General features: G+C 49.0%; 1 pseudogene; it reads left to right on the top strand.

Annotated features, from left to right (window-relative positions):
• Positions 1–747: 747 nt before the first annotated feature.
• On the top strand, positions 748–26,011 carry LOC101600465 (annotated as a pseudogene).
• Positions 26,012–26,151: the final 140 nt, after the last annotated feature.

The following is a 26,151-nucleotide window of genomic DNA, read 5'->3' as shown; positions in this document are numbered from 1 at the left end:
AAGGAGTGAAGTTTGCAGTGGGTTTTAAACCAGGGAGGTTTCCCTGGGTGGGTCAAGGTAATCCCCAGGGATCTTTAGAGATCAGAACCAAAGATTAGGTGTCATAAGGAGGACACGGCCTCACGTCACTAAGTTGGAGATACAGGAAGGAAGCCTGGAGCTAGCATCCTCTCTAAGGTGGAAAGGGTTAGGAAAGCAACCCCCGAGTGTCCGGGGAGAGGAACCCAGCCATGCCGGCCCCTCACTTTAGCCCAGTGAGACTTGTCACTCTTCTAATCCATAACACCAGAGATAACACCTTTGTGTAGTTTTGAGCCAGCCCGTACATGCAATACGTGCGTTAGGTACAGAAAGCTGCTTAAAAGTAATTGTTGCCTTAAGTGGCACAAATAGAATGATGACATCTGGAAGGATCGAGGTGATCATCTCCTTGCAATCTAAGCAAGGCAGCCCCCATTTGGAGCTCAGCTCTCAACTCTACACTGCCAGAGGGATGTGGGATTCTCAGAGTGAGTCCAAAGAAAGACCAGTGTGTTTGTGGGAAAACATGATGAGGGGGCTTAGTGGTTAAGGTGCTTCAAAGCCTAAGGACCCAGGTTCAGTTCCCCAGATCCCACATAAGCCAGATGCACATGGTGGTTCATGCATCTGGAAGTTCGTTTGCAGTGGCTAGAGGCTTTGGCATGCCCACTAGAAAAAGCAAAAATAAATAAATATAATTTAAAAATAATAAAAAGAAAAGCTGACATGATGCTAGGTGAGGAGTCAGTCAGATGTCAGGGAGTGCTTAGCAGGGAGATAGTAACTCTTCCTGGTGGCTGTTGTGGGCTATGGAGGTGGGCTGAGTTTTGTGGCACATGGGAAGCAGATCTAGCAGCCAGAGATGGAGTACTACCTACTGATAGAGTTCATTTTGGCACAGACATATTCGTTCTTCTTTGTTTAAAAAATATTTTGCTGGGCTGGAGAGATGGCTTCACTATTAAGGTGCTTGCCTGAAAAGCCTAAGGGCCCAGGTTCAATTCCCCATGTACCCACATAAACCAGAGGCACATGGCAGTGCATGCATCTGGAGTCAAGAAAGGTATAGCTATGAGGACATTAGTGCCGTTATAAAGAAGCCAAGTGTTTCCACTGGGACAATAGAAAAGATGGACTGAGGTGTCTCCGGAATCAGCACAACCCATTTAATGTCGGGATCAAGAGAGGTACAGCCGCTGGAGAGATTAGCGCCTCTGAAAGAAGCGGAGTGCCTGGCACTGGGGCAACAGGAAAAATGCACCGGGGGCATCTCAGGAATCAGCGAAACCTTCGCTCATTGCAGACTAAGGGGTGGAAAATCTAGACTCCTTCGGATGACTTTTTCCTTGGAGAAGAGCACTTGGGAGCAGCCTGACTTTGTGGGGTCACGTGACGGTCGTCTTCTTAGGACTCATGTCACTGTATTCAACCATCCAGACGCTCGGATAAGCGGTAACGGTGATTTGCTCAGGAATCTTGTCACAGTGTTGAGTGAGAACATGGTCCCCACCCCCTGACTTTCCAGTCTGTATCTCAGGCACCCTGATCTCTTGCTACCCAAATGCCCAAGCTAAGAAGAAGAAGGGGGATGAGGAGAAGGAAGAAGAAGAGAAAAAGGAGGAAGAGAAGGAGAAAGGAGAGAGCAGCCATCTTACTTTCACCCTTTAAGACTTTTGTATATTTCCGTCCATCCTAAATTCTGACTTGGGCACAAAACACATGGTTGACAATTTTTCTACATGTATATAATGTATTTGACAATATATATGTATGTGTGTGTGTGTGTGTGTGTGTGTGTGTGTGTGTGTGTATTTGGTCTTTGAGAAAGGGTCTCACTCTAGCCCAGACTGACCATATTTGCTCCATTCCCTTCTCTTGTTCCTCTCTCACTGAACCCCTTCTTCCCAAGTAGTCCCCTTCTAGCAGTGGCTAGAGGTCCTGACACACCCATTCTCTCTCTCTGTCTTTGTCTCTCAAATAAAGGAATGTTTAAAAGATAAAAATATTTTATTTATATTTGGCTGAAGTAAGCCAAAATGCATGATGAGAAAAATTACAAAATATAGGTATGCAAGAAAGAAGGGGGAAGAAAGGAAGCAACAACCACTCCACATTTTGTTTTAAATTATGACTTTCCAGTGCACAACCCCAGGAAGGGGAAACTCATTCTGTCTTTCTTGTTGTTAATGATCTGGGTTAGGACGGATGACCATGGGCTGCTTGCTGAGTGAATCTCTCTCTCTCTCCCTCCCTCCCTCCCTCCCTCCCTCTCTCTCTCTCTCTCTCTCTCTCGCTCTCTCGCTCTCTCGCTCTCTCACTCTCGCTCTCTCTCTCTCTCTCACACACACACACACACACACACACATGCAGACGTGCTTTGTTCGCAGTAGTGGGTTCCTACACACACTGCCTTCCTCCTACTCCTTCCCATGGCTAATCTACTGGGAGCATCTTTCCACTTCAATAAATATACATTTATATCAGGGTTGAAACGGAGACTGCCAGACTGCAAATGGAATTCAGGGGGTCTGTGAACTCGAATGGGGAAATTATATTCTTATTTTCACTTGCCACATACTGAAATTTCTCATTTCCTTCAATTTGAGCACAAGCAGCAAGTTGCAAAGGCACTGGTATGAGGTATGAGCGGATTTCCTGCAATCCGTCGGGGTTCAGCACGGCTCCGAGGTGCACCAGTTCTCGCTTCTGTCGCTTGATCTTGTCAGGGAAAGTGTAAATAAGGAAAAGTGTGCATTACTATATGAGAATTCTTAAAAACTGTGCGCATATGTGTGCACACTGAGGATCAAACCCTCTTCCTCACCCATGCCAAGTACCTGCCTTACCACTGAGCTGGACCCCAGCTCTTACAACACTTTAGTAACTGTACTTTGTAATGCCCAAGTCTCAAGGACTGAAGCCCTTAAAGGCGTTTGCTTGAAAAGCCTGCCAACCAGGTTCAATTCCCTAGTACCCACATAAAGTCAGACGCATCTACTGGTGCATGCATCTAGAATTCATTCGCAGTGGCAAGAGACCCTGGTGTGCCCAGTCTCTCTCTCCCCCTCTCTCTGTTACTCTGTGTCTCTTAGTCTCCTGGCAGATAAATAAATAATTACAGGACTCTAGGCTGGGCGTGGTAGCACATGCCTTTAATCCTATCACTTGAGAAGCAGAGTTAGGAGGATTGCTGTGAGTTCAAGGCCACCCTGACACTACATAGTGAATTCTAGGCCAGCCTGGGCTATAGCAAGACCCTACCTCAAAAAGCCAAAATGTAAAATAAAAAAATAATAGGACTCTAGGGTGCCTATGAACACTGTAGCATTTGGAATTATCTTGACTGTGTCTCTGTAGTGGTTTGTACTCTAATGCTTATTTTTTTTAAAAATGTGTAATTTTGAAAGCATGCTGTTCTTGAGACAGATGTGTGATGAATGGTGTATAACCCTTTCTAATGGTATTCATTAAAAGCAGAATCTTAGCCTTTGATCGTGAAATATGTTAGGCACAGAAGTGCTTTCTAAAAATATATTTACCTTGGGCTGGAGGGATGGCTTACTGGCTAAGGTATTTTCCTGCAAAGCCAAAGGACCCAGGTTCAACTCCCCAGGACCCATGTAAGCCAGATGCACAAGGGGGAACACGTATCTGAAGTTCATTTGCAGTGGCTGGAGGTCCTGGCATGCCCATTCTCTCTCTCCCTCTTTCTCTGTCAAATAAACAAATAAATAAATAAAAATAAAATATTAAAAAATATATTTACCTAACTTTTATGTATATATGCATGCAGAGTTCTCCAGTTACTGATCTTGAATTAACTCCCCAAAGTTAATGCCATTGCTTAAGTTGGCCTTCAATTGATATTTTACTTTAAATTACTAATCATGGTAAGCCAATTCAATTGGATCAGACGTTATGAGAAGTAATCATATGTAAATTCATTAGGAACAAACATTCCTCTCCACCCTGAAGCATTTGCACACTACCTGGCCATCATTTCTAGTCCTTTGGAGGAGGGGGTGTTGTAGTTGTTTATTTAATACAGTTAATCGGGTGGTGGCATTTTATTTCCAATGTTATATAATAAAAGTCTGATTTCAGGCTGGAGGGATGGCTTAGCGATAAAGGCCTTTGCCTGCAAAGCCATAGGACCCAGGTTTAACTCCCCAGTTCTCATGTAAGCCAGATGCACAAGGTGGCACCCGTGTCTGGAGTTTGTTTGCACTGGCTGGAGGCCCTGGGGCACCCATTCTCTCTCTCTCCCCTTTTTCTCTGTCAAATAAATATATAAGAATAAAATATTTTTAAAAGTCTGGTTTCACGTTTTAAAAAAAAGGATCCTGAGTTCTACAAAGGACATTTTCTTTACATAAAGCACATTCTATAAAATATGGAGACCTATACTCATCTGCTGAGAAACATTGCCACCCGCTCCTACTGTGGGAAGCACAAAGGGCAAGACGGGAGCATAGGCATCGCTGGAGGCTGCCAAGAGAACACAGGAGCCCCATATTTTGCAGCTATCTCAGCTCTCAAAGTGGGTACAGATTTGGCCCGTGTTTTCTGTGCCAGGGAGACCCCATCTGTGATCAAGTCCTATAGCCGGGCACTGATCACCCACCCCATCCTTGAGAGCCCTGACAATGTTCAGAAGATGGAGAAGTGGCTCCCTAGACTGCATACCCTTGTCATGGGAGCTGGCCTGGGCAGAGAGGACCTCCTTCTCCCCAATGCCAGGGGACTTTAGAAGCATCCAAGGCCAGGGAGCTCACAGTCATCCTTCATAGGACGGCCTCTGGCTGGTTGCTCAGCTGCCGGCCCTCATCCAAGGTGTTGCAGTCAGGTTCACAACACTGGCAGAAATCTCACAACCAAGAGCAGCTTTTGGGGAAAAATGGTTTGTTTTGGCTTATAGACTTGAGGGGAAGCTCCATGGTGGCAGGGGGGAAATGATGGTATGAGCAGAAGGTGGACATCACCTCCTGGCCAATGTCAGATGGACAACAGCAACAGGACAGTGTGCCAAACACTGGCAAGGGGAGACTGGTTATAACACCCAAAAGCCCACCCCCAACAGTACACTGCCTCTAGGAGGTGTTAATTTCCAAATTGCCATCAGCTGGGGACCTAGTATTCAGAACACCGGAGTTTATGGGGGGGCATCTGAATCAAACTACCTCACAAGGGTACCAGAAAGCTGTTCTTGGCCCCCACCCTCAACCACACTGAGCTCAACAGGCTCTGGGAAGCTGGTAGGACTCCTTACAACGTGCTCCCTCCAGACACAAAATGACCTGGCTATCCATGACCTCACAGTGCCTGCCACTACCTACACAAGACCATCATAATAGGAGGAAAAGATGATGGCATCAAAATAAAAGAGAGACTGATTGAGAGGGGGAGAGGATATGATGGAGAGTGGAGTTTCAAAGGGAAAAGTGGGGGGAGGGAAGGCATTACCATGGGATATTGTTTAGAATCATGGAAGTTGTTAATAAAAAATAATTTAAAAAAAGAGGAAAAAGTCCCTGACCTTGAGGGCTGGGAGGTGGTGGGTAGCTCTGTGGATAAGGCAGTTGCCACACCAGCTTGAGTACCTGAGTTCAAGTCCCCGCATCCATGTAAAGGAGGGCACTAGAGCACCATCTTTTATCCCAGTGTGCCTATTATGCGAAGGGAGGCAGACGCAGGAGAATCCACTAGACGCTCATGGGCCACTCGGTCTGGTGAGCGCAGCAGTGAACAAGGGACCCTGTCTCAAATAAGGCAGAGGTGAGACGTGACACTCAAAGTTGCCCTCTGGCCTCCACACACATTTGCTCACACTTGCACACACGTGTACACACGCCATATTGAGTTATATTGCCATCATTTTTTTATTGCTTTAGTTTTGCACCTTTTTGTTATTTATTTGTTTGGAGGGGGGAAACAGGCAGACAGAGTAGGGGTGGAGAGAATGGGCACACCAGGGCCTTCAGCCACTGCAAACGCACTCCAGATGCATGCACCACCTCGCACATCTGGCTTATGTGGGTCCTGGGGAATCGAACCGCCTTACCTGCTAAGCGCAAGGGTGCACCAGGTCTCTTTTCCCTCAAAGGAAATGCTCATCTGACTTTATGTGGATGGCAGGGAAATTGAATCCAGGCTGGCAGGCTTTGCAAGCAAGTGCCTTTAATGGCTGAGCCATCTCCCCAGCCCCTCCATTATATATTTATCAACATATAACATCACTCACTTAATTGGCCCCCTCTGGTGGACTTGCAGTTTAGTTTCTGAGCTGTTACAAAGAACACTGCCGTGAAGGAGTGCTGTGAGGTCGCAGCTGCCTGAGACGTGGGGAGGACCCTGTCCCCGAAGGCACGCAACCACAGGGTGGTGTGGGGTTCTGCTCCCATTCCCCCCAAGAGAACATCTGGTGACGGGGAGACAAGGGGCAGGAAGCTCTTCTCGGACCTCGACCCCAAACTCCCTCTGCACGCGGGGTGTGGGCTGGAGAGGGTGAGCGCCACTCCCCCGGAGCAGCAGATCAGGTTAGTATGCTAAGCGCCCTGCTCCACCGCCAGCTAATTGCCCCTAAGAGCAGAGACCAGTGGAGGGGAAAATGCCAGGCCCCTGACCTTTGCTGGCTCAGCCAGCCAGCAGCTTCCCTTGATGAAAGCTTTGCACCGCCACTCGCCAGCTCGACTCCCTCTCCCTGCCACTCCTGCTAAGAATGGCAAAGGGTGTGCAGGGATCCCTGTGAGTGGCCAAAAAGTAACAAGGGGGACGCACCCAAAGCCAGCCAAGCAGAGGCCCCAGGGAGACAGCTCAGACCCTTCAGGCTGCTGAGCCCCCAGGATGCCCGCAGGGCAGCGTTTTGGACAACGAGCAGCATTTCTGGAGCTAGCCACGCCCACCCAGGGTTCCAGCCATTCCAGCCCCAGAGAATAAGGGAACGTAAAGGTGCTCGTGGGACATCTCCTCTCTATCGCTGAGACTCACGCGCACTGTGGCCAGAGTGGTTCCTTGTGTCTATCTGGTGGAATATGTCATGACAAAGAAAAAAAAAAAAGGCTCCTGTTGCAACATGGTATTTCTGCAGATGCTGTCAGAGAAGTCACGTTTAAGAGGTCAGACCGGATCAAAGTATGTACGTGAAGTTCAGGAGTCAGCAGTTTTGAACATGGAGAGAGAATGGAGAATAGTTACCTTTGGAAAGCAGGGATAGCGTTGACTGTCATGCTGGGAATGGTCGCCACTTGCTCCGGGTGAGGGCTTCTGAGTGTACATTTAAGAATAAATAAACCCAGGCTGGAGAGACGGCTTAGCAGTTAAGCGCTTGCCTGTGAAGCCTAAGGACCCCGGTTTGAGGCTCGATTCCCCAGGACCCACGTTAGCCAGATGCACAAGGGGGCGCACGCGTCTGGAGTTCATTTGCAGTGGCTGGAAGCCCTGGCGCACCAATTCTCTCTCTCCTCTCCACTCCCCTCCGCTCCTCTCTTCTCTTTCCCTCCCTCCCTCTATCTCAAATAAAAATAAATTTAATGGGGCTGGAGAGATGGTTTAGCAGTTAAGCGCTTGCCTGTGAAGCCTAAGGACCCTGGTTCAAGGCTTAATTTCCCAGGACCCATGTTAGCCAGATGCACAAGGGGTGCACATGTCTGGAATTCGTTTGCAGTTGCTGGAAGCCCTGGCGTGCCCATTCTCTCTCTTTCTCTCTGTCTGTAGCTCTCAAATAAATAAATAAATAATAAAAAAAAAGAATAAATAAACCCATCCAACAATACACTAAGAACTTGTATTATAATCTAACCAAGAGAAAGCCAAGAGAGCCAGAGGCAGGCTTTGCTGGCCTCAAGAGCTGGGGAAGGAGGCAAGGAGTTGACAGGTCCCAGGTCAGCCAGCACTGCTGCGTGACCTTGGCAACTAGACCAACCGGTGTGAGTCCCTGGTAGCCCGGCTGCTGGAGTGGCTCTTGTGGCCAAGTCATTAGAAGAGTGAGCTAGAAGGCGAAGGGCAGCCAAGGCTTCCCGAGGGAAGCTGAAGGGGGTGGATGGATTCAGCCAACGTAAGTCTTGGCTTGGGCCTCAGGGACACACACATGGGTTGGACCAGCCTCCCACAGGCAGGGAGAGATAGCCAAGCAATAACAGACAGGTAACGGGAACAGGAGGAGGGCTGCCGAGGAACCCGGAGGCAAGACAAGGACACAGAGGGCGGAGGAGTGGGAGATCTGTTGGCATCGGGTATGGGAAAGAGACCAAAGCCAAGAAGGTGGGCTCTCAGAAAGACACATAGGTGGAGGAATTGCAAGATGACTGGACAGCAGCCTGGCACACTGAAGGATGTAGGGGGCCCAGGGTAGGAGGCCTGGCACACTGAGGGTGCAGGAGGTCAGGGTGGAGGCCTGGCCCAACCTGAGGGGTGAGGTGGCTGTCTGCATGCAGCTCACTGGGAAGACTAGATCACTCTGAATCAGATCTGTTTGGTTTTTTTTTGTTTTTTTTTTTTGCAAAATATTTAAAGTTTTATATATATATTGGCAAGCAGAAAGAGAGAGGGGGAGGGGCCTGCCAGGGCCTCCTGCCACTGCAAACAAATTCCAGACATATGTGCCACCCCGTGCATATGGCTTTATGTGGGTACTGGGGAAATCAAACCTGGACTTTTAGGCTTTACAAGTCAATGCCTAAACCACTGAGTCATGTCTCTAGCCTCCCCTTTAAAAATATTTTTATTTTTAATTGTTTATGTGACAGAGAAAGAGGGAGAGAGAGAGGATGGGTTCGCCAGGGCCTCTTGCCACTGCAAACAAACTCCGAATGCATGAACCACCTTCTGCATCTGACTTATGTGGGTCCTGGGGAATCAAACCTGGGTCCTTGGCTTTGCAGGCAAATGCCTTAACTGCTAAGCCATCCCTCCAGCCCCAAAATATTTTTATTTATTTGATACACAGTGAAAGAAGCAGACAGAGACCATGAGTATGGGCATGTCAGGGCCGTCTGCCACTGCAAATGAACTCTAGATGCATGCGCCACTTTGTGCATCTGGCTTTAGGACGGCACTGGGGAGTTGAACCTGGGTCCTCTGGCTTTGCAGGCAAGCCCCTTAACCACTAAGCCATCTCTCCAGCCCCACATTTCTGTTTCTTTTCGCTGACACGTAGTTTAAGAATATGTGGACACACAGCCATTTCTTTACCTGTTCACCACCTGATAGGACTGTTGAATGGTTTTCAGTTTGGGGCGATTTGGAGTAAAACAGCCAGGAGCATTTGCATTCAGGTCTTTGGAGGATATAACTTGTCATTTCTCTTGAATCAGTCTGTTAGTCCTTGGTTTGGTGGGGACTCACAACTAATGCACATCCATGGCACACGCTGACACTGCGGTCCTCAAGTGGATGCTAGGCACGAAGAGCATGACTTCATTTGATCCTCAGACTAGATAAGGGAAGGAGGGTTTCAAAGGCCAAAGCACCCTGACCTGGAGCCCAGAGTTAGGGGGTGACATACAGGACCCCAGAGCCCCCACAGACACCCCCTGTTGCAAGCAAGCTCCTCCCAGGTGATTCTCCGGAGCAGCGCCAGAGTGTCTGCCTTAAAATTAGGGCTGCGACAGAGGAGACGGTGAAAGGCTGTGCAGCTCCTCAAAGGAAGAAAATAATGAAAAAAGAGCCAGGTGACATGAAAGCAGAGAAACTTGCCAGCTACAAGTGAAATATTAATTCATTTGAAGGCAGCCGTTCATCTCCGCTCCCCACGTCCCTTGATCCCCCGGCAAGTTTTCCAATTAAAGTGCTGAAGGGCCCCTCTCTCCTCTGACCCCCAGGCGGCTATGACTGGCTGGGCTGGATGCTGTGGCCAGAGCATAGTCTGAACCAGCAAACCCATCAGCCCCTCCCACCCCAGGCACACTCACACTCCGACCTGCTGGGAAGTGACGTCCCCCAGCCTGAGACAGGCCTGACCCTGCGGGGCTGTGGGGAGGAGGGGGGTTAATGAGGTTTTGAAGAACTTGCCGTCCCCATTTTGCAAGGGAGAAGGCTTGGAGCTCTGCTAATTAAAGGGAAGTGACCTGTAAAATGAGTCTAGGGATGGATGGTGGGGCAAGAAGGCCAGCCAGGGAGGAAGGGAGGAGAGGGGGGGCGTGATGTCCTCAGTGCTATCTGGCATGGTGGGGAGAGACATCAGGCCCAGAGACGGGACACGGCATGTGCCTGAGGTTACACAGGTGGCCAGACTGGAGCTGGGGGCTGAAGGAAGGGCTGGGGGGACAGTCAGAGCAATGGGGAGGTGGAGGAGGGGGGAAGCAAAGGGGAGAGGGAGAATGTTCATGAATGGTGGTCCAGCAGGAAGGTCTCACCCTGAGGACGGAGGTCAGGCCTCCTCTGAGCCCAGCACCATCTCATGATCTCATTCAACCCTCATGGCTTCAGGAGGTAGGACGCCCTACCCCCACTCCGGGAGATTGAGGCCGGGCCATGGTAAGTGGTTTGTCCAAAGGCATTAAGCAGGTCAGATATACTTGACCCCACCCTTGGGTTGGTCATCTTCCTGATGCCACGGCCCTTGACACACATGACGGGCTGGTATAAATTTGCACAGTGGTCAAAGTGTCTAGGGAAAACATTCTACTTAGGTCACCCCTGACGGACTGCTTCCTGCATAACGTGCCCAGCCCAGGAGCCAACGGATGGCAGGAGCTCAACAAACAGCCCAATGCAGACACAGGTGCTACCCTATCCCATCTCAGAACTCGGGTAGTAAACTGCTGTGGGAAGTGGGCTCTGAGAGTCTGCTGTTATCTGGGCTCAAGCCCAGCTGTGTGACCTTGGATTACTTAGTTGACCTTTCTGGGCCTCAGTTTTCTCATCCATAAAGTGGGGAGGATCAAAACTATTTCCCTGGGTTGTGCGGACTGCAAGAACAGAGGCGTAAGCTCCAGCTGAGGTGTGCACAGGTTGTTTCCTATGCCCTTTTTGCTGCACACCAGGATTTTTTTTTTTACATCATGTACTGGGGCTGTGTTTGCCAGTATCAAGCTTTTTCACAGACCTTTCTCCATGGCCCACTTTTCAGTTCCCTGCCCTAAGGCCTTGGCGCACACTGGGGCTTCCTGTTTGCATCTTTGGTTAAACAGCATGTGCTAGGCATCCTCCATACACCCACTTAATCCTCACAATGGCCTTATGTTTACAAGGGAGGAATTTAAAGCTCAGCGAAATTGGGGGCTGGAGAGATGGCTTAGCGGTTAAGGCACATGCCTTTAAAGCCTAAGGAACCAGATTCGATTCTCCAGGTCCCCCGTAAGCCAGATGCACATGGTGACGCATGCATCTCGAGCTCTTTTGCAGTGGCTGGAAGCCCTGGCGTTCCCACTCTCACTCTCTCTCTCTCTATCTCCCTTTCTCTCTGACTCTAATAAATAAAAATAAAATCTTTTTAAAAAACTCAGTGAAATTAGCTAAATCATCCAACATCACACAGCTGACGGGTAGCAGAGCCGTAGTCTCTGACCTGAGGTTGCCAGCGAATCCCACCCCAATCTGCTGATCCATCAATGCCTTCACTCCTACCTTTAGCTCCTACTTTGACCTTTGGCTAAAAGATCACTTCTTCCAGAAAGCCTTCCCTGATGTCCCCACCTAAAGCACAGCCCCACTCCCGCCCAAAGAATAGACCCTTCCGTACCACTGACAGTCTTGTTCAATTCTATAACTCTTTCCTTTTTGGGAGAACATGTGGGGGGGGGTGTTATGTGTGGTGTGAATGTATATATATAGTGTGTGTGTGTGTGTGTGTGTGTTCCATTGCTCATCCAAGTGTTTTCATATGACAGTCTCTCATTGAACTGAGAGCTGTCTGTTTTTCTTTTTTTTTTAATTTTTTTTGTTTATTTTTATTTATTTATTTGAGAGTGACAGAGAGAGAAAGAGGCAGAGAGAGAGAGATAGAGAGAGAGAGAGAGAGAGAGGAGAGTGGGCGCTCCAGGGCTTCTAGCCACTGCAAACGAACTCCAGACACATGTGCCCCCTTGTGCATCTGGCTAATGTGGGTCCTGGGGAATCGAGCCTTGAACCAGGGTCCTTAGGCTTCACAGGCAAGCGCTTAACCGCCAAGCCATCTCCCCAGCCCTGTTTGTTTTTCTTAACACCCCTCCCACCCACCCCCACTACGTCAGCCTGTATCCAATCTCTCTTCCTCCTCATAGGACTGGGGTTACAGACGTGCATGCCCATGCCCAGATGCTTATTCAGGTGCTGAGGATTGAACTCAGGGTAAACCAGGCCCTCATTCTTACATGGCAAGTGTGCTAACCTGCTTAGACATTTTCCCCAGCCCCTCCATGACATCACTCTTCCTTCCTTCCTTCCTTCCTTTTTTTTGGGGGGGGGGTGGTTTCAAGGTAGGGTCTCACTCTGGCCCAGGTTGACCTGGAATTCACTATGTGGTCTCAGGATGGCCTCGAACTCACGGCGATCCTCCTACCTCTGCCTCCCGAGTGTGGGGATTAAAGGTGTGCACCACCACACCCGGCTCATAACTCTTTCTTTCTATCACCCAGCACATTCTAGGAGGTCGGGGTCATTTTCATATCCCCACACCTGGAATAGTATCTGACATGCTGTGAGTATTCCTGACATATTTGTTGGACAGAGAAAGGCATGTGCATGGGGAGAGAAGGAGTGAGAAACCCTGTCAGGACACAGAGTGTCCTGCGCTCCCTGGAGCCTGTTCACGATCTGGGAAGGGCACAGTTGGATCTCAGTGTGTGTTGACTGACTATAGCTGCTACCTGGCAGACTAGCTCTTTGGCCCTGTGGGTCTGGGGCAGCCAATGGAGCAAGGCTGGGGCAGCCAGGGCCAAGCTGAAACAGGGGGGGGGGGCCCATTCTTGCTGCCACCTGCCTGGTCCTCTCTGGCTATACCCTCAGCCCCAGCCCTGCCCCTCCATCTCCCTGCTTTCAGAGATGAAGCAGTGAAATGGTTTTTCTACTTGAGCAGTTTTCAATTTAGATTAAGGAAAATGCGGGTTATAGTCACTCAGCTAGAGACCCCCGGCTGCCTTGTCCCTTTGGGTACTGGGGTCTCCTCAGCCTCTGACAGAGCCGAGCTGGCTGGAGAGCAGGGAGCTTTGGAAAGGGTCTTCCCAGCCCTCTGCCTCCTTCTGTATTCCTCCCCATGGACCCAGAGCCACGAGTCAGACAGAAGGGGGTGCGCCCCGGTTCTGCTTGTGAAGCTGTGTGATCTGAGCCAGGTGCATGGCCTCTCTGAGCGCTCTTGCTCTACCTATAGAGTGGGTCCAATGTAAACTTCCTCAATTGATCCCTGTTCCCCCAGAAGCCTTTTTCCAGGCCCCCTAGCCAGTGGAAGAATAAACAGGATCAATGGCAGGAGATTAAGCTGGGGGTACAACCCAGCAGGCAGAGCCCCCAAAATTCTGAGGGGCCAGGCAGTCAGGAGGACAGATGGGCTGAAGAAGGAAGGAGGCAAAACACTGGGGCCACCTGGTTACTTTATTCTAAAATCCTTCTGCCCGGGGTGGAGTGGATGCTGATGGAGAACGGGGCTTTTCAGCACGCAAGGCTTTCGTCTGTGCAGACAACCGAAGTGTACGTGTTCATTGTCATGGTGCCTGTTTCCGAGTCAGGCATACTCTGAGACTTTGTCACCTGTCCCTACCCCCACACTCACACATGGACACTGTCGTGAAGTGCACAGGGCGAGAGCTAGGACCCCCGCCTCTGGTCGCATTTCCCACTGCTCTCTCTGACTCCATGCGATCCCGGGCAAGTCACTTGACCTCTCTGAGCCTCTCCCAAGTAAGTACATAATCTTCCCAATTGCTCTATTTCTTTATTTTTCTTTTCTTTTCTCCCCCACACCTTTTTTTGAGATAGGATCTTGCTGTAGCCCAGGCTGACCTGGTATTCACTACGTAGTCTCAGGGTGGCCTCGAACTCATGGTGATTCTCCTACACCTGTCTCCAGAGTGAGGGAATTAAAGGCGTGAGCCACCATGCCTGGTTTTGTTGCTTTTCTTTCTTTCTTTCTTTTTTTTGGTTTTTCGAGGTAGGGTCTCACTCTAGCCCAGGCTGACCTGGAATTCACTATGGAGTCTGAGGGTGGCCTCGAACTCACGGCAATCTTCATACCTCTGCCTCCCGAGTGCTAGGATTAAAGGCATGTGCCGCCATGCCCGGCCTTGTTTCTATTTTTTAATAGACTTCACAGAGGTGTGATTTGCATGTGATAAAATGTATCCAATTAATAGTATATTTTACTTTTATTTTAAAATTTTTTTAATTTATTTATTTATTTTATTTATTTGAGAGAGAGAGGAAGAGGCAGATAGAGAATGGGTGCATGAGGACTTTCAGCCACTGTAAATGAACTCCACATACAGGCACCATCATGTGCATCTGGCTTACGTGGGTCCTGGGGAATTGAACCTGGGTCCTTTGGCTTTGCAGGCAAGCACCTTAACTGCTAAGCCATTTCTCCAGTTCAATTTTTTTTTTTTTTCAGATAGGATCTCACTTTAGCCCAGACTGACCTGGAATTCACTATGTAGTCTCAGGCTGGCCTTGAACTCACAGTGATCCTCCTACCTCTGCCTCCCAAGTGCAGGGATTAAAGATATGCATCACCATGCCTGGTTAATAGTGCATTTTAAAGAGTTGTCCATGAATACCATGTGATCAAGAAAATGAACAGTTTACCATTCCCCAAAGTTCTCTTCTAATTAAACGGACACAGTGGGGCATGCCTATATTCCCAGCACTCAGGAGGCTAAGGCAGGAGAATCTTAAGATCACTGCCAACGTGGACCATGTAGCAAGACAGTACCCAAAAGAGAGTGTCCCGTGTCCTTTCCCCATCCTTTTGATGTTTTTTTTTTAATAACTTTAAAAAAAATTTTTTTGTTTAGTTTTATTTGAGAGCAACAGATGGAGAAAGAGGCAGAGAGAGAGAGAGAGAGAGAGAGAGAGATAGAATGGGCACATCAGGACCTCCAACCACTGCAAATGAACTCCAGATGCATGCGCCACCTTGTGACTCTGGCTTACATGGGTCCTGGGGAATGGAGCCTTGAACCGGGGTCCTTAGGCTTCACAGGCAAGCGCTTAATGGCTAAGCCATCTCTCCAGCCCCCTTTTGATGTTTTTCATATGAAACTAGCAGCTCCTCTGGCCCAGGGCAGCAAGGCTCAGCATCTGATACGCTCCTCTCAATGTGCACGGTGTTTACTTCAGCACCTCCTCCCCCCTGCCCACACACGGATGCTGTCGTATGGACCCCACGCAAGCACGTCCTGGTTAGAAAACCCAGAAGCCCAGGGTGCAAGGTAGGGAGTCCCTGTCTGTGTAGTCAACAACGTCCACTGACTATTGGGCCCCAGCTGCTCAAAGGAGGGTCTATATCTGTCAAATGTCACCCACTGCCATGTCTTAGTACTCTGTCGGGGCTGGCATACAGCAGGTGTCTAGTAATGAAGGAATGAGAAGGGCACTGCCAGCCAGAGGCTCCAGTGAAATGGGAGGAGGATCACGTGTGTGTCTTAGGGTCTGTCCAGCACCTGTCCTTCAAGGACTGCGCTCCCTCTGTCCTATCAGTGTCCTGCGTGGGCCTGGCCACAGTCAGCCAATGCTCCTTAAGTGGCTGTCTCCACACCCGTCTCACCTGAGAAGGTCTGGGCCACACAGCGTCAGCCTCATGTGCAACTGGTGCACGTAGGAAACTTTTCATTTGAACACAGCACCTCTTCATGCAGGTGACCCCGTACAGACGCTGCGTCATCCGCCTCCTCCTTCTCTCTCTCTGTATGTTCTTACACATGCATATGGGGATTTCTAATATAGACCAGCTACACCGCTAGGGTGTGTGATCACTGAAAAACTCTTGAGGGCTTGGAGCATGACTCAGTGGTACAATGCTTACCTAGCATGTCTGAGGTCTCAGGTTCAATCCCAACACTGAAAGAAAGAAATAAAGAAAGAAAGAGAGAGAGAGAGGGTGGGCGGGCAGGAGGGAGAGAGGGAGGGAAGAAAGGAAGGAAGGAAGGAAGGGAAAGAAGGAAGGAAGAAAGAAAGGAGGGATGGAGGGAAAGAAGGAAGGAAGGAAGGAAAGTGGGAAGGAAACAAAGAGGGAAGGAGTGAGGAAGGGAGGAAGACTTTCCTAGTATGTCTGCGGGCCCAGGTTCAATCCCCAGCCCTTCCAGAAAGAGGGAAGGGAGACAGAGACTGAACAGTGGGAATGTAGCTCAGCTAGTTGAATACATCCTAGTATGTATGAGGTGCCGGGTTCAATCCCCTGCACTGCATGAAACCAGGTATAGTGATGTTCCTCTGTAATTTCAACACTCTTTGGGGGGGGGGGCAGAGGCAAGAGGATCAGGAATTCAGTGTTTTCCTCAACTGCATAATGAGTTTCTCTGGCCAGCATGGGCTACGTGAGACTCTATTAGAGAAGGCAAGGAGGAAGGGAGAGAAAGAGGGAAGCTCTGTTGCCGACCCCCTGGCCAGTTGCCTCCCTGCAAAGGACTATTTTCTGCCTCGTCATCAGCAGCTGTGGCCTTGTCACTTGCTCATGGGACATGAGCAGAACTCTTAGTGCCATGTCTGGCTGGAAGCTTCCAGAGCTGGCGTGGGTGGTTCTGTAGTGTTCTTCCTGCTGCCGGGGTGGGGTGCAATGAGGTCCATGTTGGGGGTGACCCCTCAGATTCCTCAAACCAGCAATTGCAGCTTGGCAAGCGATAGATGTTACTGCAATGGGAGGAAGGCCCACCGGTTAACACAACATGACTCCCTTCGGGCTGACAGATATAATTATGATTAAAATGAAAATCATCTGTGGAACACCCACAAATACATAGAACTGTGAGAAGTAAGGCATTAGCCGCAGCATCCCCAAGAGCTGTGGCTAAATTGCCCCACTTAATGGAGGCAGGAACTGAGGTCTCTCGTGGCTAGAAGAGGGGCAGAGCTGATTCCCCCCAGCTCCATTCCTGAAGGTTCTTTTCTCAACTAAGTGCCAGCTGGCTCTGCGGAGGAGTTAGCTGCAAATGGGAGGTGTTACCTGCTAATGAAAGTGCGCGCTAACTAAGGCATTAGCTAATATGGATTAACACCTCTTGGAGTGTTGACATATTAATAAGGGACCACAGGAAGACCCAAACCACTTCAAGAGCTGGAAGCGTAGAACTCCAAAGGCAGCAAGGCAGCAGACTCGGCTGGTCCGCATCACTTCCTGCCTCCGTGGCCAGCAGGGCCTGAGCCGGGGCTGGGCTGAGACTCACGCACTGTGCGTGGGTTACGGACTTACAGGGCTCTGTGGCATGCCATGCGTGACCGTTCACAAATCTCTCCCCTGCCCATCACTTTTGCCATTGTCCCAGTGAGGTCATGTCCCACTAAGAGCTGAGGCTCACACAAGGCCATATGCTGGAGGGCAATCACCAGGGCAGAGAGGCACCAAGCTCATCTTCCCTCCTCTCGGGCGTAAGATCAGCTCTGACCCCAAGCCATCAGGGCCTTGGCAGGCTGGGCTCCTGGAATACACATTATGTTAAGTACTTTTCTTAGTGTGACAAGAGAAACTCAAGGGGCTGGAGAGATGGCTCAGTGGTTAAAGGCACTTGCTTGTAAAGCCTAGTGGCTGAGGTTTGATTCCCAGTAACCACGTGTATCCAGATAACCAAAGTGACATATGCATCTGGAGTTTGTTGGTAGTGGCAGGAAGCCCTGGCATACCCATTCTCTCTATGTCTCTTTCTCTTCCTAATAAATAAATATTTTAAAAACACTTGCTTATTTATTTGGTTTTTCAAGGTAGGGTCTCACTCTGGCCCAGGCTGACCTGGAATTCACTCTGTAGTCTCAGGGTAGCCTCGAACTCATGATGATCCTCCTACCTCTGCCTCCCGAGTGCTGGGATTAAAGGCATGCGCCACCACATCTGGCTTAAAAACACATTTTTATTTATCTATTTGAGAGAAAGAGAGACAGAGGCAGATAGAAACAGCAGGTGCACCAGGGCCTCTAGCCACTACAGACGAAACTCCAGATGCATGAGCAACCTTGTACATCTGGCTTTATTTAGGTCCTGGGGAATCAAACCTGGATCCTTAGGCTTTGCAGGCAAACGCCTTTACCACTAAGCAATCTCTCCATCCCAAATAAAGATTATTTAAAAAGAAACTTAAGGAAGGGTTTATTTTAGTTCATGGTTTGAGAACATAGCATAGCATGGCCAGAAGGCACGGAGGTGGGGGTATGGGGTGGGGGTCACATTGCCTCCACAGTGGAAGCAGAGGTGAGTGTTGGCACTTAGCTCACTTTCTCCTTTGGTTCTTTTCATTCAGTCTGGGTCCCCAGCCCATAGGAGGGTGTCACCCACATTCAAAGTGGGTCTTCCCACTCATCTAACCCTCTCTGGAAAAACTCTCATACACATGCCTGAAGGTGTGCCTCCTGGGTGATTCCAGAACCTGTTTAAATTGACAATGGAGATCAACTATCACCCACAAACTTGACAACCAAATATGTATATGTATATATATTTGCAAGCAGAGAGAGACGAGAGACAGAGAGAATGGGCACACCAGAGTCTCCAGCCACTCAAACTCCAGATGCATGCACCACCTTGTGCATCTGGCTTTACATAGGTACTGAGGGATCAAACTTGGGTGGTTAGGCTTTGCAGGCAGATGCCTTAAGTACTAAGCCACCTCTCCAGTCCCTAAATGTGTCACTTTCAAGCTGTTATGTTTCTCCCCTGGTCCTCAAAGACTCATGGCTACCTCATAAGCAAATTGCATTCGGGGGCTGGAAAGATGGCTTAGTGGTTAAGGTGCTTGCCTGCAAAACCTAAGGACCCATGTTCAACTCTCCAGATTTCACATAAACCTCCCAGATGTACCAAGGTGAGACAAGTGAAAGGTCGAACACGTCCACTAGGTGGCGGAAGTGTTTGGAGTGCGATTGCAGTGGCTGAGGCGCCAATTCTCTCTCCCTCTGTCTTCTCTCTAAACTAAAAAGAAATTAAAAAGTGCATTTTGTTCAACCTCAAAAGTTCTCATAGTCTTTAACAGTTCCAACACTGTCCAAAAGTCCAAAGTCTCTTCTGAGATTCAAGGCAATCTTTTTTGTTGTTGTTGTTTGAAGCAGCATCTTACTCTAGCCCAGATTGACTCACTCTGTGATCCTAGGCTGGCCTAAAACTCATGGCAATCCTCCACCTCAGTGTCCCCAGTACTGGGATTAAAGGTGTGAGCCACCATGCCCGGCTATTTTTTAACTTTTTTATTTTATTTATTTATTTATTTATTTTTGTGGTAGTGTCTCACTCTAGCTCTGGCTGACCTGGAATTCATTATGTAGTCTCAGGCTGGCCTCAAACTCATGGCAATCCTCCTACCTCTTCCTCCTGAGTGCTGGGATTAAAGACGTGTGCCACCACACCCAACGTTTGAAACTTTTCATTGACATCCTCCATTCATATTCACAATGTATCATGATTATAATCACCTCCCACCACTTCTCTTGTCCCACTTCCCTATTTCCCCTCCACTGAACCCCTTCTTTCCAACTAGCCCTTCTTCTACTTTAAAAAAATTTTCTTTATTTATTTGAGAGCAAGAGAGAATGGGGGTGCCAGGGCCTCCAGCCACTGCAAACTAACTCCAGATGTGTGTGCACCCTTGTGCATCTGGCTTACATGGGTCCTGGGGAATTGAACTTGGGTCCTCTGACTTTGCAGGCAAGCACCTTAACTACTAAGCCATTTCTTCAGCCCCCTTCTTCTATACTGATGTCATCTTTTTTTTTTTTAATTTTTATTTATTTATTTATTTGAGAGCGACAGACACAGAGAGAAAGACAGATAGAGGGAGAGAGAGAGAGAGAATGGGCGCGCCAGGGCTTCCAGCCTCTGCAAACGAACTCCAGACGCATGCGCCCCCTTGTGCATCTGGCTAACGTGGGACCTGGGGAACCGAGCCTCGAACCGGGGTCCTTAGGCTTCACAGGCAAGCGCTTAACCCCTAAGCCATCTCTCCAGCCCTTGATGTCACCTTTTAAAATATATTATTTTATTTATTTGAGAGCACAAGAGAGAAAAAGGCAGATATATGTAGAGAGAATGGGTGCTTCGGGGTCTCTAGCCACTGCAAACGAACTGCAGGTTCATGTGCTACCTTGTGCCTCTAGCTTATATGGATCCTGGGGAATCGAACCTGGGTCCTTCAGCTTTGCAGGCAAGCACCTTGTTGCAGTCAGGTTCACACTGCTGGCAGAAGTCACCCAACCAAGAGCAGCTTGTGGGGAAAAAGGGTTTATTTTAGCTTACAGGCTTGAGGAGATGCTCCATGATGGCAGGAGAAAACAATAGCATGAGGAGAGAGTGGACATCACCTCCTGGCCAACAGCAGGTGGACAATAGCAACAGGAGAGTGTGCCAAACGCTGGCATGGGGAAACTGGCTATAACACCCATAAGCCCGCCCCCAACAATACACTGCCTCCAGAAGGCATTAATTCCCAAATCTCCATCAGCTGGGAACCTAGCATTCGGAACAGCTAAGCTTATGGGGACCCCTGAATGAAACCAGCACACACCTTAACTGCTAAGCCATTTTTCGAGCCTCCTTCTTCTATCTTGACGTCACTTCTTTTTTTGCCCTCATACCATTCAGGTCTTGTGTAGATAATGTCATCCATTGTGAGGTCACGAGTGCCACAGCCATTTAATGTCTGGAAGGCAGTATTCCAACAAGCTCCTCTCCTTCCTTTGGCTTCAACACAGTCTCTCTCTCTCTCTCTCTTGCTTAGTTTTTCGAGGTAGGGTCTCACTCTAGCTCAGGCTGGCTGGAATTCAGTATGTAGTCTCAGGGTGGCCTCGAACTCACGGCGATCCTCCTACCTCTGCCTCCCAAGTGCTGGGATTAGAGGCGTGCGCCACCACGCCTGGCTTTCAACACAATCTCTTAACTGTGAGCCCATATACTTCCACATACCATGGTACAGAGCAAATATTCCTGTTCCTAAAAGGAGGAATGGGGCATAGCAAGGAAAGGGCAGACTAAAGCAAGGCCAAAACCTAGCAGAGTCAACACCAGATCCTGCAGCTCCACGTCTAGCACCTGAGGCTCTTGGGGGCTCCAAACCCACAGCTGGCCCTGCCCCCCAGCCTCGCTGCCTGCAGCACACACGGCCTCTCACTTGTGCTGGCCCCACTCCATGCCTGAGCTTGCTTTGGCAGATGTACCAGAGTTCTGGCATCTCCTGTATCTCTAGATCTCTGTGGCAATGTAGGCTTCACCTCCAAAGCCCCACACAATGACTTCTCAGAGCTTCCTTGCAGGCGATCTGGCCCTGCCAATTAATACCCATGCTCAGTGGCTTTCTGCAACCTTGGTGCAAGCCTGTAGGATTCCATAACTGTTGTATTTTGCACGCCTGCAGAAATAGAACTTTGTGGGCAATGGTGGCAAGTTTTGCAGGCAAGCTTTTTTTTTTTTTTTTTTGAGGTAGGGTCTCACTCTAACTCAGGCTGACCTGAAATTCATCATGTTGTCTCAGGGTGGCCTTGAACTCATGGCAATCCACCTACCTCTGCCTCCTATGTGCTAAGATTGAAGGCGTGAGCTACCATGCCCCGCTGAATTTTTATTTATTTATTTGAAAGAGAGAGGCAGATAGAGAGAGAATGGGTGCGCCAGGGCCTCTGGCTGCTGCCAACAAACTCCAGAAGCGTGTGCCACCTTGTGCATCTGGCTTTACATGGATCCTGGAGAAACTGAACCTGGGTCCTTTGGCTTTGCAGACGAGAGGCTTAACTGCTAAGCCATCTGTCCAGCTCTGCTGACAAGTTTCGGTGGCAAGATTTTCTGGCAGCTTGAGATGTAGTCTGGCTCTCCGTCCTTCTACTAGTCGCGACCTCTGTATGCCTTGGCAGCTGGACCTGAGAAAACGCTTGCTTTAAGAAGTTGTTTTCCATCAGGGAGCTTCATCAGTGGAATTTTTAGGAGGGTGATGTGGTCGCTTGAGTGTAGAATGTCCCCCATAACCTCATATGTTTGTGACTCAGCTTCAGACTCGATCCCCAGCTGGTGGAGCCTTTGGGAGGCAGAACCTTGCTGGAGGAGGTTTGTGGCTGGAGGTGGACCTTGGGGTGTTACAGCCCAGCGCCACTGGTGCCACTCAGAGCTCACTCTCTGCACTCCTTCCCCCACACATTCAGAGATGGAATGCCCAGATGTTTTCTCACCATGATGAAACTTCCCCTAGAAAGTGTTTCCTTCAGTAAGTTTGCTTCTGTTTCAGTAAGTGTTTTGTCCCAGCAATAAAATGTAATTGCTGGGGCTGGGGAGATGGCTCAGCAGTTAAGGTACTTGCTTGCAAAGTCTAACAACTCAGCTTCGATTCCCCAGTGCCCAGGCAAAGCCAGATGTGCAAAATGGTGCATGCATGTCAGTGGCTGGAAGCCCTTGTGCACCCATTCTTGTCCTCTCTCTGTCTCCCTTCTCTCCGTCTCCCTCTCCTTGCAAATAAATAAATAAAAATATTTTTTTTTAGAAGATGACAGTGGTAGCCAGGCGTGGTGGTGCATGCCTTTAATCCCAGCACTTGGGAGGCAGACATAGGAGGATCACCAGATCACCATGAGTTCAAGGCCACCCTGAGACAACATAGTGAATTCCAGTTCAGCCTGGACTAGAGTGAGACCCTACCTCAAAAACAAAAAAAAAAAGAGTTAAATTGTGCTGGGCATGGTGGTGCACACCTTTAATCCCAGCTTTCAGGAGGCAGAGGTAGGAGGATTACCATGAGTTTGAGGCCACCCTGAGACTACAGAGTGAATTCCAAGTCAGCCTGAGCTAGAGTGAGAGCCTACCTTGAAAAACAAAAACAAAAAAGATGATGGTGGGCTAAAGAGATGAATTAGTGGTTAAGGTGCTTGCCTGCTAAACCTAAGGAGTCATGTTCGACTCCCCAGGTCCCACATAAGCCAGACACACAAGGTGACACAAGCACAAGGTCACACATGCGCACAAGGGGGCGCACACGTCTGGAGTTCGATTACAGAGGCTGGAGGCCCTGGCGTGCCAATTTTCTCTCTCTCTTTCTCTCTCATAAAAGGTGTGTGCCACCACACCCAGCAAAAATAAATAAATAAAATAAAAAATAAAGACCACAGTGGAGACTGGTCATCACCCCTGGCTAACTTCCAGTCTCCTCTTCAGTTTCAGCATGGGCTCCATCTTTTCCTGGCAGCCTTCCCTCGTGGTTGGATGGTCACAGGCTCTGGCCTCCCACAGCCACTGCGATATACAAGGCATCACATAATGTGTGTTGCACAGGCTGTGGTCTCTGCAGGCTGAGAAGCCTGGGTCCTCAGAGCTCAGTGGGCTGTACAGGATTAAGAAAGCTGACACAAATGCTTGTTGAATGAATGAATGGAAGTATGAATGAATGACTCCTATAGTCCGTAGAAAGAACTCACCTAGGTGGATTCCACTGCTTCCGAGACACAATTTACACAAAATGCAGTCATTTGAAGATGAAACAAGATATGCTATTCGTATTACTGGAAAAAAAAATCTACTACTATTTCAAAAGCTGGTATCAGTGTTTTGGAGTGTCTCTGTGTATAGGTGCATAAACCAACTGTATCCACCAACCTGGCTTGTTCCTAAGACATCTCCTGTGGGCCAGGGGCTACTGTAGTCCTGGATTAGGTCACTAAAGAAAGAAAAAGGAAGGTTTCATGGCTTATTGTGAGCATTTATATACTTTATGCAAAGCCCTATGCTAAACCGTATGTGACTTCATGAGTTTACATGCCAATCAACCCATTAGCTTCCGTTCCATGAGGCTGCTAGGCCCTTGACGACGAGCGTCACCTCTGCCTTGTTCCCAGCGCACTCAAAAGCTGACACTGTGTCACCACCGATGAGCAAGGGGGTACTCAATCCCACAACCATGCCATTCGGCAGCAGAGCTTTGAGTCATTTCATGGCTCCATGTCTTCAACACGGCAAAGGCAACACGCCTGGCAGATCTGCAGCAGAGCAGAGCCCTTGCACGCAGCATTCCCAAACATGACTAAGAACTTGTTTCTCAGCACGTCTCTTGTAGGACAGTCCCTTGAGGAATGTTGCAAGATACTGCTTGCGGCTCTGAGGCCCTGTGGACCTCAGTCCCCCTGACATACTTCTGACATAGAGGCTGGAGAGAGGAGCCGGGGTCCTTCTGCCTTCTCTCCACCAGTCCGCCACTTCCATTGCTGCCCGTGGCTCTGATCTCCAGGGCTAAAGTCCCCTCCAGGCAGCCCAAGTCCTGTACTCTTGGGACCATCACTTCCTCCAGTGTCAGCATCCTGTTCCCTCAGTAGTTCCCTCCACATCCCACAGCACTAGCAGTCCCAGACAATACCTAGGGGATGCAGGACTGGTGTTGATCTTCCGTAACATCTTCATGCCTCCAATTACTCCAATGGCCTCACTTCCAGCCCTTGCAAAGTGTCCCCTTTATGAGACAATGCAAGCAAGCACCTGTAACCACCAGGTCCTCTCTCTAGCCCAAGAACTCTTTATTTCTGCTGATGTAACTCCTGTTCCACACACTGTTTTACATACTTAAAAGACGTTAGAGGGCTGGACAGATGGCTTAGCGGTTAAGCACTTGCCTGTGAAACCTAAGGACCCTGGTTCAAGGCTCAATTCTCCAGGACCCACATTAGCCAGATACACAAGGAGGCACACGCATCTGGAGTCCGTTTGCAGTGGCTGGAGGCCCTGGAGCACCCATTCTCTATCTCTCTCTCTATCTGCCTCTTTCTCTCTCAAATAAATAAATAAAAATGAACAACAACAAAAAAGACATTAGAACTTAAACTGGATATGGGGGCATGTCCTTGCAATCCCAACACCTGAGAGATGGGGGCAGGAGCATCAGAAGTTCTAGGCCATCCTGGGCTACATGAGGACCCTGTCGCAAAAAAAAAAAGAATAGGTTGGGCTGGAGAGCTGGCTTAGCAATTAAGGTGCATGCCTACAAAGCCTAAGGACCCAGGTTCAATTCTCCAGGTCACACATAAGCCAGATACACATGGTGGCACACGCATCTGGAATTCATTTGCAGTGGCTGGAGGTCCTGGTGCACCCATTCTGTCTCTCTCTCTCTGTCTCTGTCTCTCTCTCTCTGTCATTCTCAAATAAATAAATAAACAAAAATATTTTTTTTTAAAAAATCTATCTTTATTTACGCGTGTGCATGAGCACACGTGCATGCAGGCATGCTACCATGCATGTGGAGGTCAAGGAGCATCTTAGGGAATTTCTCTTCATTCACTTTTGCAGGTGCTGCTTGTTAACATGGGGCTTTTCCTGGCTCCACCTCCCATTGCCATAGGTGCATTGGGATTACAGAAGCCTGTGCCACCTGACATCTGATTTTGCAAGGGTGCTGAGGAAAATCGAACTCAGGTTGTCAGGCTTGCAAGCAAGCCCCTTTAACCACTGAGCAATCTCCCCAGCCCCAAGAATAGCTTCTTTAATCCCACAACCTCCCACGGGGAGCTACTATTACCGTCTTCATCATGAAGCACAGAGATACGAAGTTCTTTGACTTATATCATGCAACAAGTAAGGGGCACAATTAAGTTTTGAACCCAAATGAGCTAAAGGATCCAAGCATCATGGGTTTTTTTTGTTTTGTTTTGTTTTTTTGAGGTAGAGTCTCACCCTAGCCCAGGCTGACCTGGAATTCACTATGGAGTCTCAGGGTGGCCTCGAACTCGAAGCGATCCTCCTACCTCTGCCCTCCAGTGCTGGGCTTAAAGGCGTGCGCCACCATGCCCGGCGCATCATGGCTTTTAAAGTGTGCACAATTCTCCAGGAATTAAGGATCCAGAACACCTAAATTTCAAAGATTCTGTGCTCCCAGCTCAAGCCTGTGTTCCGGGGAAGGCTGATGAGAGTTTCCAGCAGCCCGACTAGGGAGGGAAAGGGAAGAGGAAGAGGAGGCCTAGTTGGCTCCAGCTTGCTGGCGCTGCTGATGTCAGACGCCTGGCCGTCACTCTTCCTGTTAACCTTGGGGGGAAAACACATTTGTGGCAGATAACAGGCGCAAGGGTGTG

This window comes from Jaculus jaculus, chromosome 8, assembly GCF_020740685.1.
Source record: "Jaculus jaculus isolate mJacJac1 chromosome 8, mJacJac1.mat.Y.cur, whole genome shotgun sequence".
In the NCBI taxonomy this organism is placed as follows: domain Eukaryota; kingdom Metazoa; phylum Chordata; class Mammalia; order Rodentia; family Dipodidae; genus Jaculus; species Jaculus jaculus.
This window is presented reverse-complemented; position numbering and strand designations above follow the sequence as displayed.